General features: G+C 40.5%; 1 protein-coding gene and 1 non-coding gene across 3 annotated transcripts in view; one reads left to right on the top strand and one right to left on the bottom strand.

Annotated features, from left to right (window-relative positions):
* Nucleotides 1-12616, bottom strand: part of BCKDHB (branched chain keto acid dehydrogenase E1 subunit beta) — a 268641-nt gene that overhangs the window by 184901 nt on the left and 71124 nt on the right. The window lies entirely within an intron of this gene.
* Nucleotides 1498-1604, top strand: LOC142453916 (U6 spliceosomal RNA). Its single transcript, XR_012785471.1, has one exon. It is a non-coding gene; the product is annotated as a U6 spliceosomal RNA (small nuclear RNA).

A 12616-nucleotide genomic window follows, 5' to 3' on the forward strand; every position in this document is an offset into this window, starting at 1 on the left:
TAATATATCTTGACAATGTTACTAAGTCAAAATATTTTTTCAAAACCATAACTATAAATGTGTACCCGTGAGTCAATTCCAACTCACAGCAGTCTTATATGACAGAGGTCTGTCTTCTATGCTGCAGATGGTGGGTTCAAATCACAGACCTCAAGATAACAGCTGAGGGCTTAACCCTTGTACCACCATGGTTTCTTTACTCTCACGTATAGTAGCACTATTTATCAGTGATGTGGTAAAGGGGGGTTCTTATATTTTTTAATATTTCCATTTCAATAACAGCTGAATATTTTTAAATAACCCATATATTTAAATGAAAGAAAAATAAGATGGTAAAACCTCGAAAACTGTTTTTGTGGTTTAAATTTGAAAACTGGTCACCAGTATAAAGTTGATTAACAAACCTGAAATATACAGCATTAAAAGCCTTGTTTTCTAAGTTGTTGTATAGCATCACAAACACCATGTTGAGCCAGATATTTCTACTGTCTAAGCTAGTGATGTACGATTTGTAATTTGCAGGTGAACTTTTGTGAATAAAAATCTTACTGGAATACAATCGTGCCCCTTCATTTACATATTGTCAATAACCACGTTAGTCCTGTAACAGGAAAAATGAAGAGTTGTAACAAGAGCCAAAATTATTTACTATTGGTGTGTCCATTTACAAGAAAAGTATGGAAACCTCAATTCTACACAGTCCTTTAAGAGGTTGAATGACTGGATAGCCAGCTTGGATGGGGAAACACACTGGGGCAGCAGATTTAGCAATTCTCCAATATTAACACACGAGTGTAACAAAAACACAGCTGGTCTCTGACAAAGGTACAGTGTAAGCTCATTGCCACATCCCCCAACAGCAAGAAGGGTGGGCGATTCAAGAAGACGTAAGCCACACACCACTCTCGATGATACTTGTGAGTGGGTGGCCACCTTCAAGAACTCTGTCTTCAGTGCCTCAGCCACCCCACCACGGACCTCCTCCTACACCGACCGCAGAGATCCCTGAATAGTGTCTATTGCTCATTTTAATCACAGAATATGTGATATCATTACAAACTGTTCAAACATAATATTCCTCCGAGTATACTAAACTTCACCAAGTTGGTTTGTAAAATCATTCTAGGTTGAATTACATTATTATTCAGAGTATCGTGAATAGCTGAGCAGATAGCTTTATTTGTCTTTCTTTTCCTTTACTTACTAATTCACTAACAAAAAAGTTCCTGGTATAGCTTCACAATTATTAATGATCACAACATTGCAGCTAAAATAGAAAATGTGACAAAATGAGGGACTATGAAGCCACATGATTTAAAGCTTCACAATGGGGCAATAATGGCAGCTTTGATCAGTGCCCATTGGGAAGTTCTAAAACATATCAGCAAAGATTCAACCTCGTAGGGATATTGATACATAAAAGGGAAGCTGACAAAAATATATTGCTGTTATAAGTAACTACAGGGTTATTTTTTAATTTTAAAATTATACTGTACAGTGCTCGCTTCGGCAGCACATATACTAAAATTGGAACGATACAGAGAAGATTAGCATGGCCCCTGCGCAAGGATGACACGCAAATTCGTGAAGCGTTCCATATTTTTTATTAAAAAAAAATTATACTGTACAAAAAATTTTATCAATAGTCAATTTGGTGTCACTTCCTCTGACATGTCACCTGGTGTCCACATCCCACTAGAGATGTCACTGTCTATCTTTCCTAATGGGTAAATCAGCTGCCAGCTGGACATTAGGCAGTCCCTAGAACACAACCTCCTCAGTGCTGGCACCAAAAGAAAGCCGGCGACTTCTCAGCCCGCCTCCTTGGAAGAGTTGGCAAGGAGTTATTAATGACTCCGCTGTATTAAAAAGTTACCCAGGAATAAGTCTCCAGTTATCTGAACAGTTAAAGGGCAGCATAGCAAATAGGAAACAAAGCTTTATTTGCTATCAAATATACATCTATGTCTGTCTATAACATGCAGAGAATTATACATCTATGTCTGTCTATAACATGCAGAGAATTATACATCTATGTCTGTCTATAACATGCAGAGAGTTAGATTCCAGAAGGATATTCTTTTAACAACAAGCCTCTTTTTAGATCTGCATGAATTTATTCCTGTGAGCAGGAGAGCAAAAATATAATTTTAATATGCTCATTTACTTAAACTTTGGTAAAGTCTTAATTGCCAGGGGCTACTCATTTACATTAGTTTAGAGATATTTATTCCCAGAAAAAGGTATTTTGAATGAGCGTTCTTGCATTTCTGCCCCATGGCTAGGTGCTTGTTGAAAAGCCGCTAATAAGCACAGGCTATAAACCTTCAGGACTAAAAAGCACCGAGTCCAAGCACAATGCAAAGTCCTATTTTCATAGCCAGGGTTCACTAACAGTACTCCGTTTCAGCACATGTGGGTTCTATTTGAATTTTAGCACTAATGAGCATTACACAGAGAAATCCCTCAGTATTCAAAATATGTTGACAAAAATGTTTGGTTTTCTTTTCTTCTTCTGCCTTCTTTATTCATTGTCCAACTTTCACATACATCATACATATGAGGTCACTAAAAACGTTATGCACACTTTATTTGCATGAAAGTAGATTATTGCAGATTCAGTTAGGTTAAAATTTAGCACCCTATCAATTGAACTCATTTATAATCCATTTAATTTTTTTAATCATCTTATTGGGGGCTCATACAACTCTTATCCCCATCCATACATACATCCATTGTGTCAAGCACATCTGTACACTTGTTGCCATCATCATTCTAAAATATTTGCTCTCCACTTAAGCCCTTGGCATCCACTCCTCATTTTTCCCCCTCCCTCCCCACTCTCCCCTCCGTTATGAACCCTTGATAATTTATAAATTATTATTTTGTCATATCTTATGCTGTCTGACATCTCCCTTCACCCACTTTTCTGTTGTCCATTCCCCAGGGAGGAGGTTATATGTAGATCCCTGTAATCAGTTCCCCCTTTCCACCCCACCCTACTTCCACAAATGTATGGTTTTTAAAAATGAGAAATCTTTCTGAGGCAAAGATAAATACCTTGCACTGGTTTATTCAAAGCATTGGACAACATTGATTATCAAATGCACATTGTGAAATTTTGACAGGCTTCCTTTGTTCTTTGCATATCTGCAAATGCTCATACTCATTTATGTTAATACACTCATGGCATGAAATAGGTCACTCCTGCCTCCCTTTTTCTTCCCAATTGTCTTCTAGTGGGTTAGATGGCTGGACAGGCATTGTCAGCTCTGGCATGAGAGTACAAGCGCTGTCAGCCGCTCTCCATAAAGTTGAGGTCCATGTCCCGTGCCCGCCGGGGCATTTCAAAGCAGAGTCTGGCAGTCTACTTCTAAAACAGGTCAGTCATGGAAAACCAACCCTCTGGAGCACAATTCTCCGCTGACAACCATGGAGTGGCTACAAATTAAAACAACTCAACAGAGACATACACAACTTTTATATATATTATATATATATATACAATGTACACTATGCACATGTAAACACAAATATACACCTATATGGACATTAGGATTTATCGTGTACCTAATCGATGAGGGGATCCTGCAAGCTGCTATGGTGGTAAATGGAAAAAGGCAGCTCTTCCCCTTATTAATCATGTAGTCAACTGTGAGTTACGAAGCTGGAGAGAGATTCTGACTCAACAAATAAAAATATGGTACAGCACTGAAAACAATCTGCTCAAGGAAATCCAAGGAAACACCTCTGAGTCTAAGGGAAGCCATGGAGGTTGTGCTGGGGGTTCAGGGAGTCTCGCTCGTGGCCCCGACCCCCTCTCTCGTCCCGGGGAAGGTGGGGCAGGTCCCTTGGTGGGCCCCACAGGGATTGCGACAGAGTGTCCATATCATCTGCGCATACCCAGGGTGGCCCCCTTCCCACCCAGTGATGGGCGCGGGGAGAGGCCAGGGCGGCTGGACAATCTGCTCAAGGCACACAAGGAAAACAACTCTGGGTATAGAGACTGCGAGACGGTACCACCCATATGGGTCCTAGAGGATACAGCGAGACTGGACATAAGAGCAAAGAAAGAAGGGCGTTCCATGTGGAAAGAAAAGGTCGTGGAACAAAGTGCGGGTGTGAAAGGGTGGGTGCACATCTTTCACGGCGTTGCAGGTAAAGATGAACGCTGCAACCTGTAAATTACATGCCCAAGTCCCTGAAAGCACCGTCCAGTTCCTCCTCACCTGACACATTCATAGATCATATAGAAGGCATCTGTAAGAATACAACTGAGTCTTAATGATGCAAGCTCCCCTGTGAGGCACAATATTAATATTGCCATTAGAGAGGTCATAGAGCCGTTTCTCTGTCCTGGCACCAGTCTGCAATGCTGCCAGGTTCGACACTAATGGGAAATGCAGGTCAAGCTTTATTCGTTCTGCATTATGCATGCCACAGTGGCAAAACAGAAAGGGTTTCTTTACAGGAAGCAGAGTATATTTCTAAAATATGTTACTTCCTACTGCCTGACTACTAATAGCCGGTTCAGTCTTCACACTTGAAAAAGTCTGTCTTGGACAACAGAAAAGTGGGTAAAGGGAGACGTCGGAGAGTGTAAGATATGACAAAATAATAATTTATAAATTATCAAGGGCTCATAAGGGATGGGAGAACGGGGAGGGAAGGGGGAAATGAGGAGCTGATGCCAGGGGCTTAAGTGGAGAGCAAAAGTTTTGAGAATGATGAGGGCAATGAATGTACAAATGTGCTTTACACAATTGATGCATGTGTAGATTGTGATAAGAGTTGTATGAGCCCCCAATAAAATGATTTAAAAAAAAGAAGAAAAAGTCTGCCTTATTTGGCAGGGTTTAGTCTGATTTGGGAAGGAATGGAAAGGGGGTGAATCCACCCATTCATGAGTGAATCACCCCACTCCCTCATGCTGTAAACTGTGGGAAGTATTATGTGCCTATCTCTCACACTGTAGTAATAAAATAAGAATACTGTAAGTTCATCAATGGGAATGTCTATTCGGTTCTTAGAAAGAAAAGAGCTTTATAATTCTAATAAAAAGTCATTACGATCATACATGAGGTTTTCATTTCAGAAATAATTTTTCTTACCCCTATAATCATTTGCTGTGTAAAACTGATATTTAACCATAAACTAATATTGTCTCTACATGTGTTTATCTGGGTACTTTAGAGAAACAAATCCATAGAAACTCATGTATAAGAGAGAGTTTTATATAAAGGGTAAATGCGCACCAAGAAAACATCCCAACCCAGTGCTGCCCAAGCCCACAAGTCCAACATTAACTCGTATGTCTAACACCAATCCACAAAGCCCTCCTCCATCTCACAAAACAAACGCAATGATGCCAACTGCAGGAGGAAAGCTGAGTAAGCAAATGTGTAAACATAGCGCTGGCAGGGGTCTCCGCATGGGTGCTCCACAGCTGCACCCTGGTCCAACCATCAGAAAGAAAGAGACCCGAGAACTAGAAAGATGAGGCTTACTGAGCCATTTATCCCTCTGCCCTTCAATTAACACCACATGTGTTTATCGGCCAGGTTGGCACCATAAACTAACTACCTCACTACATTATAATTATTTTTCTGAATAAATAACTAGAAACAAAGTTATTAATAAAGACCACACTTCTAACTCAACAACTATTTTGAACACAGATGTGAAAATAAGTGTAATCTATTTAAGAAGACTCTTATTGGTTATATATCCATAGAATCGGGAGTGTGCATGCAGACCCCACCACAGAGCAACGCATGAACAGAGTGGGCTACAGGACCAGCCCCAGTCAGAGCCAAACTGACCCCTCCCTAGAAGAATGTGCTACAGAGGCCAGCACTAAGCCTACAGGTCAGGAGAGGGGCCAGCACGAAGCTGCTAAGACACTGAGAGCACTATAGGGCTGACCGCAGCTGGAGTCATGCTGAGCCCTCACTGAGCATATGGTGATAGAAGACAATACCGGGAGCTGGGAGTGAATCCAGTCTGAACCCCACCCCACCCCCAAGCAGGACGAACCAAGAAGGGAACATAACAGATCAGCAACAGGAGCAAAGCAAAGGCACAAAACCCCTTAGCCCCCAAAATAGACTTCAGGCTAGGAGGCGCAGTTTCCACAACCCTCCTGGACCAGTGGGGAGATAGTCATAAAGGTCAGCGAACAGACCTGAAATTGTCTATGTTGGGGGGGTTGGGGGCTATGCTAGTTGTTATTATTTTTCTTTATACATACATTTTTTCACTTCTTTTTCTCTTTTTATTCAATTTTTTTTCTTTTTATATTGTCTATGTTATTGTTGGTTTGCCTACCTATATAAGATAGCTATGGAAAGCAAGCTGAAGAGAAAACAACAGGAGCAAAGGTTCTGGAAAGATGGAGGAGGAGGAGGAGGCGGGAGACGGGAGCAGTGAGCAAACAATGCCATAGACAGAACAATTACAATCAACAAGGAGGAGACAGCGAGATCCTGGGGGTAGCTGAGCAACAGCAATCTAGCTGAGAGGAATGAATTAAAGAGGCAGGAGAAGGGCCAGTGTGATTGTGGGGAAAGAGGAAGGTAAAATGCAAAGCTATCCAGTTTCAAAATGATAAAATGTGAAGGGAAATGAGCATCTTAAAGTCAACGAAAGGGAATATCTTACATGGGATTAAAAAGAAAACACAAACGCAATGTCATCGAGTCCATTCCCATTCAGAAAGAAGCTATAAGGCAGGACAGAACTTCCCCGGTGGGTTTCCAACACTGTAACTCTGTATGGGGGGAAAACCCTCCTCTTTCTCCCATGGGCGGGCGGTTTGTAGTTTAGAACTGCTGACTTTACTGTTAGCAATCCAATGGATAGCCCATTAAGCCACCATGGGACATTGTTGGTTGTTATTAGGTGCCATCCAATCAGTTCTGACCCATAGCAACAGAAGAAAACGCAGCCCAGTCCTCTGTCAACCTCACAATTGTTCTATGTTTGAGCTCATTACTGCAGCCACTGAGCCCATCCATCTCCTAGAGGCCTTCGTCTTTTCCACTGGGCTCTACTTGACCAAGCATGATGGCCTTCTCCAGGGGCTAGAATAAACGACTTTAATATATTGAGACATTATCACTCCCTCCATTTAGTATTCTAGACTCTCTGTTGTCTAAAGTAAAAATATGTCCTCTATTCAAGCTAAATACCATACTACCCAAGAGAAACTAAAATTCCCACTGGAATCAAAGTAGCAGCTTGTGTCCGTTCACTTCATAAAAGTAGACAAGAAATAGAAAATGTCACCAAGACGCATCAACAAGACAAGAGGTTTACATGTAAGAAAGACAACGAGGACTCTGTGACACACTTGGTAGACTTCACAGTCATCATCACTACATGTCTACCACGGGACAATAGCTGTGTTCTCTATCTGTAAACAATCAGAAAAATGAGCAACCTCACTAACAGAATTTACTTCAGGAAATCTGTTACAAGACGCTGGAAGAGCTAGAGTACCAGATGCTGAAAGTATTCAACCAAAAGATCAGGAAGCAGCTATGAACTCTGGGCCGGACCCAGGAACCCCTGTCTACTAACAGCGAGGCAACCACCAGCCGATGCTGCTGGAAGACAGCAGTCCCCTAATAGCGACCCTGAGGGGCAGGCGCAGGGGCTGCAGAGCCGTCTCATCGCTCAGATGCTTCTGAAGTCACCAAAGTGTCTACCTGCCTTTTCCCTTTTCAATGCGTGCAAATGCTGCCCACGAGCAGACTCTGACTGAAGCTCAGCTAGTAAGTGGGTCAGAGAAATAGAGTTTACTTGTGTCCAACCACAGCATTACAAAGACAACACAGAAGGGAAAGTGTGAGAATGGGGGCCAAATGAAAAACAAACAGCAGATTTACATTTTCAATGAAATCTAAACAAAAAACCCAAACCCACTGCCACAAAGGCAATTCCAACACACAGCAACCCTACCGAGGGGTCTGAAGCTGTCATCTTTGTGGGGGGACACAGCCTTTTCCTCGCGGGCTTGAGAGTGGATTTAACTGCCAACATAGCAGTGAACAGGCCAACCCTTAACTGCGCGTGGCCACCAAGGCTCTGGGAATAGATGAAGGGGAAAGTGACTTCTGACAAGAGCTACAGAAAGCCCCAGTATATCCATCACAATCAGAAAAGCTAGTGTCTAGGGATGCTTTTACCTAGGGCAACCTCACTGTCCACTGCTATTGAGTCAATTGCAATTCATAGCAGCCTCGGAGGACAGAGTCGGACTGTCCCAAGGGGAGCTGCTGGGTCAGTTAAATTCAAGGAAGAAAAAGCTACCCAAAAAGTTACAGCATCTTTTTAAAATTATTCTGAACAGGTAAACTTTATTTTCTTTGAAAATAATAGATTTTCTCATAGAACTCAAAACTGTTATAAGGACTTATTAAGCAGAAGGTTGAAGAAGTTCAAGAAAGTTGTACCAAGGATTTTTTTTGTTTCCTTCACAACAGTGCACCTGCTCAGTCTCCGTGGGGTAGCAAGGGCGACTGCAAGAACATTGGAAAACCAGACCCCATACGTGCTACAGCCCTAATTTCATTTCGTCTTGCTTCTTTTTCTTCCCAAACTCAGAAACATTTCAAAGATGACCAAAACTGTTGCTTTCACGTGGTATAAACTGAGTACTGAATTCTTTGGGGAAAAGTCAGAGATGGAAACAGTGCCTTCAGAAGTCTATCTACCTAACTGGAGAATATGTAGACTAACAATCATTTCACATACTGATGAAGTGGTTTAATAAAGGTGTCCGTGATTTTATAGCGCTATATTTTGACTTATCGTTGTATTTATTGTTAGTTTATTAAAAATACTAAACAACCTAATGGTTTGGGGAATTTATTGCTTTCTATCAAACTTATTCTAGAAGCACATTTCAAATTTCATATCTTAAACTTCTGCTCAACACAAACTTGTATATATTGTAGATAAAACCCCTAAATGTTTTTTGTATGCCATATAATGAAAATTTTAAATTATTTGGTTTAACTATGAAAATTTCAAGTCAACACATCTTGATCTGGTTTAACTCAGGTCAACACATCTTGATCTGGTTTAACTATGAAAATGTCAGGTCAACACATCTTGATCAACAGTTTAATTTTGGCAATGTTATTTTAATAACCTGTATAACAATGTTTCTAAACTATTTGAACCTTCATTATATTTGTCATTACTACTTTAAAAAATATAAATGAGAAATGGAAAATACTGATACCACCAAAGAAAATTTTGCAAAATTGAGACCAAAAAAAAGAAATCATTTGATATATATACTGCAACATAGAACATATTTAGCATCAGTTATATGTTCAGTACATTTAATCCAGTTGAGTTGCTCAATTCAACACATGGGGGAGGGAGGCATTTAAAATTATATATATGAAATATTACAAACTATAACACTGACAGGAATGTACAAAAGGTGAGACGTAATTGAGGATTTTATACACTTTCCGTTCTCTTACAAGGAATCTATTCAATGTAAATCAGTCCCTGGTCTGGTCATTTAACTTCTTGTAGAGAACTGCACTGAAAAAGTGGAAGATTCTCCCTTACCCTGAAACACTGTATGGCTTAATGTGCTCGGATATGCTGTAAATCACTAAGTGATCTGTGAGCATTCCCTGAAGGATGAAACTGTCCCGCTGCGGCCCTCTTATGACCTTACACCCACAAGCGTTACTCCCACACCTCTTGCTAAACTTGAATTGCCCAACCAATGCTTGCTAAATTGCAAGAACGATTCCTTCATGCTCCGAGAACAGTTTTGAACCAACTCCTCTGGAAACTGGCTCCACTCTAAATGAGCGCTCGTGCTAATGCTCTGTAAAACTGACTCCTTTTTGTCCTGGGTTAGAAGAGGCCTTCGGAGTTCTTCTCATGTCTCAACATCTTGGTTTGGAATGGTGTTAGAGAATGGAGGGGGGAATGAAAGAGCTACATTCTACCTCCCTAAAAGGAATTTAAAATAGTAATGTCTACAATATTTTCAAAGCAGTCTAAACATACCTTTGACAAATGTGGTGATAAATAACAGAATATGAACTACTAAGAGACTTGCAATTTGTTGCCTGTGGAAAGAGACACATAGCTTTGATGATGAGATATTCAGAACTGTTGTTTTTAGTTATGAGGCATTATTTGGCTTCAAATCGTATACAAGCCTTAAAAACCTAACAAATAAAATCAATTTTCTCTCAGTAATAAACACAACTTGTTCAGGAATTTTAAATGTACTTGGTTTTAAATATACTTAGCCTGCACAAAAATAATCTGCTTAATAATGTGAATCAAAACAAATTTCTTAATATTAATATCCTACTCTGTGCACTGATTCCTTCAACTTAAATGTACAAATGAGCAATAAAGAGTCTGTCCCAGAGTTACCCCAGCCTTATTTTTGGTGAATAGTGAGTTTCCCCATGATCTCTTCCCACATAGGTAGTCAATTTAATTCATTTGACGAGGTTCCCATGTATACTCATGTTCATGTTGCTGAAAAAGGGTATTTGGCAGGAAGAAGCCATTGGTCTTGCAAAGTTATACAATGTGATCTAAAGCTTCATTTCTATCACTGAGGTCATATTTTCCAACTAATGTTCCTTCTTTTTGTTTCCAACTTTCACATGCCAATCACTAGTAAAGAGAAAGGTGGTGTGGTGGCATGTTTGATCAAGTTCAAAGTGAAGCAGCTGGTGGAATTCTTTGACTTCTTCATCACAGCTTCAGTGGTTGAGGGGCGAATTTCCATTACAGTCAGAGTAACTGAGCTATGTGGAGCTCACCCTCCTACAGACAGATCTTGTTCTTTTTGGTGAGGAATGCGACGCCACTTGCCATCCATTCAGCTCACTGATGTCCGGGAAATGTATCTTTATGTATTCCACTTCATTTTTGACAACTTTCAATTATGCTATATTCATAGTTTGTACATTCCACAATCTATACATTAATGGATAATTGTAGTTGTCAGAAAAACCTTTGAAACTTGCTCTTGAATATCAAGCAGCTGGAGAAAATGGAAGAAACAATGAAGTAAATGAGATGAACAGAAAAATGTCAAAAGGTAGTCCAAGAAGACAAAGTATGTTAGAAAAGCAAGCCAGAAGAATATGCTAAACATGTCTCAGCTGAAAGAAAAGCACTAAAGAAAAAATCAGGCCTCAGGTGGCAATACTAAGGTGATCAGGTTTCAACATTGATAAAGTGGGACAACAGCAGGACACCATTGATAAAACTCATATCCTAGCAAAATAGCCACATGGCGGCAGAAAACCACATACCCTAGCTTGTTGTGCATTCTTTCCAAAAATCAGGACTTTTTAAACTCCATGGGACGCGGGAAAAATTGTTAAAAATCGGGACTGTCCTGCCAAAAGTAGGACAGCTGGTCACTTTAATTATACTGAAGAATTCCATAGGCAAAATACTGAACAATGCAAGAAGCATCGAAATACTATTGATGGAATACCAATTGGAATATTTCCCCACAAAAATATCCAAAAATTTGGAAAACAACTAACTGGAAGAGATGCAAATTCTGCCCACTCCAGAGAAAGATGACCCAACAGAATGCAGAAATTATCAAACAATATCATTAATGTCACATGCAAGGAAGATGCTGTTGAAGGCAGGTCAACAAGGGTTACAGCAGGACATTGGCAGGGAGCTGCCAGAAGCTCAAGTTGCATTCAGAAGAGGACATGGAACACTGCTGACATCAGACAGATTCTGACTGAAAGCAGACGTTTCAGACCAGTGAATTGCTTAAGGGATGTCTCTGCAGTGTGATCCCGAGTGTGGCTCCGGGTTACCACTTCAACAGCTAACATTCACCCCGAGCCCCACTCGGGATTCCCGCCAGGGAGGTAAATGTGGCTATCCTAGCCGTAGTTTCTGTAACACCCACCAAACTTAGAAGGTAACCAAAATCAAGAAAGTCCCTCGACAAAATGGATTTACACAGGGGCTACAAAACTCCATTCAAATGTAACAAAAGTTGTAGATGATGGTGCGGGCCTGGGCAGTATTCCATTCTGTTGGACCCAGGAACTGACTTGATAACACATAGCAGCTATGTCCACCAAAAACATTACTTTAAAAAGATTTTTTCAAACACAGAGATTATGCAGACGTCCTTCTCGGATCACCATACCATAAAGCTGGAGATCAATCAAAAGATGACCAGAAAAACAAGGGCAAACAATTGAAGGATAAATAATGATCTTCTGCAACATGAGTGGGTACTGACCCAGATTAGAGGGGGGATCAGAAAGTTTCTAGAAGCTAATGAGGATGAGAATACAACAGAACAAAACCTATGAGACACGGCGAAAGCAGTAATCAGAGGTAGCTTGGTAGCAATAGGAGCATATATGAAAAAGACAGAGAGATTTATGACAGATATGCTCTCACAAAACCTCCAGCAATTAGAACAGAGTCAACAGAACAATCCCTCCAACAGCAAAAGAAAAGAAATGATAAAAATCAGGGAAGAGTTGAACCACTGGGAAGACAAAAGAACGATGCAGATGACTAATGAGGCAAAATGCTGGTTCTTTGATAGGATCAACAGACTCAA

The sequence above is a fragment of the Tenrec ecaudatus genome, chromosome 7 (assembly GCF_050624435.1).
Source record: "Tenrec ecaudatus isolate mTenEca1 chromosome 7, mTenEca1.hap1, whole genome shotgun sequence".
In the NCBI taxonomy this organism is placed as follows: Eukaryota; Metazoa; Chordata; class Mammalia; order Afrosoricida; family Tenrecidae; genus Tenrec; species Tenrec ecaudatus.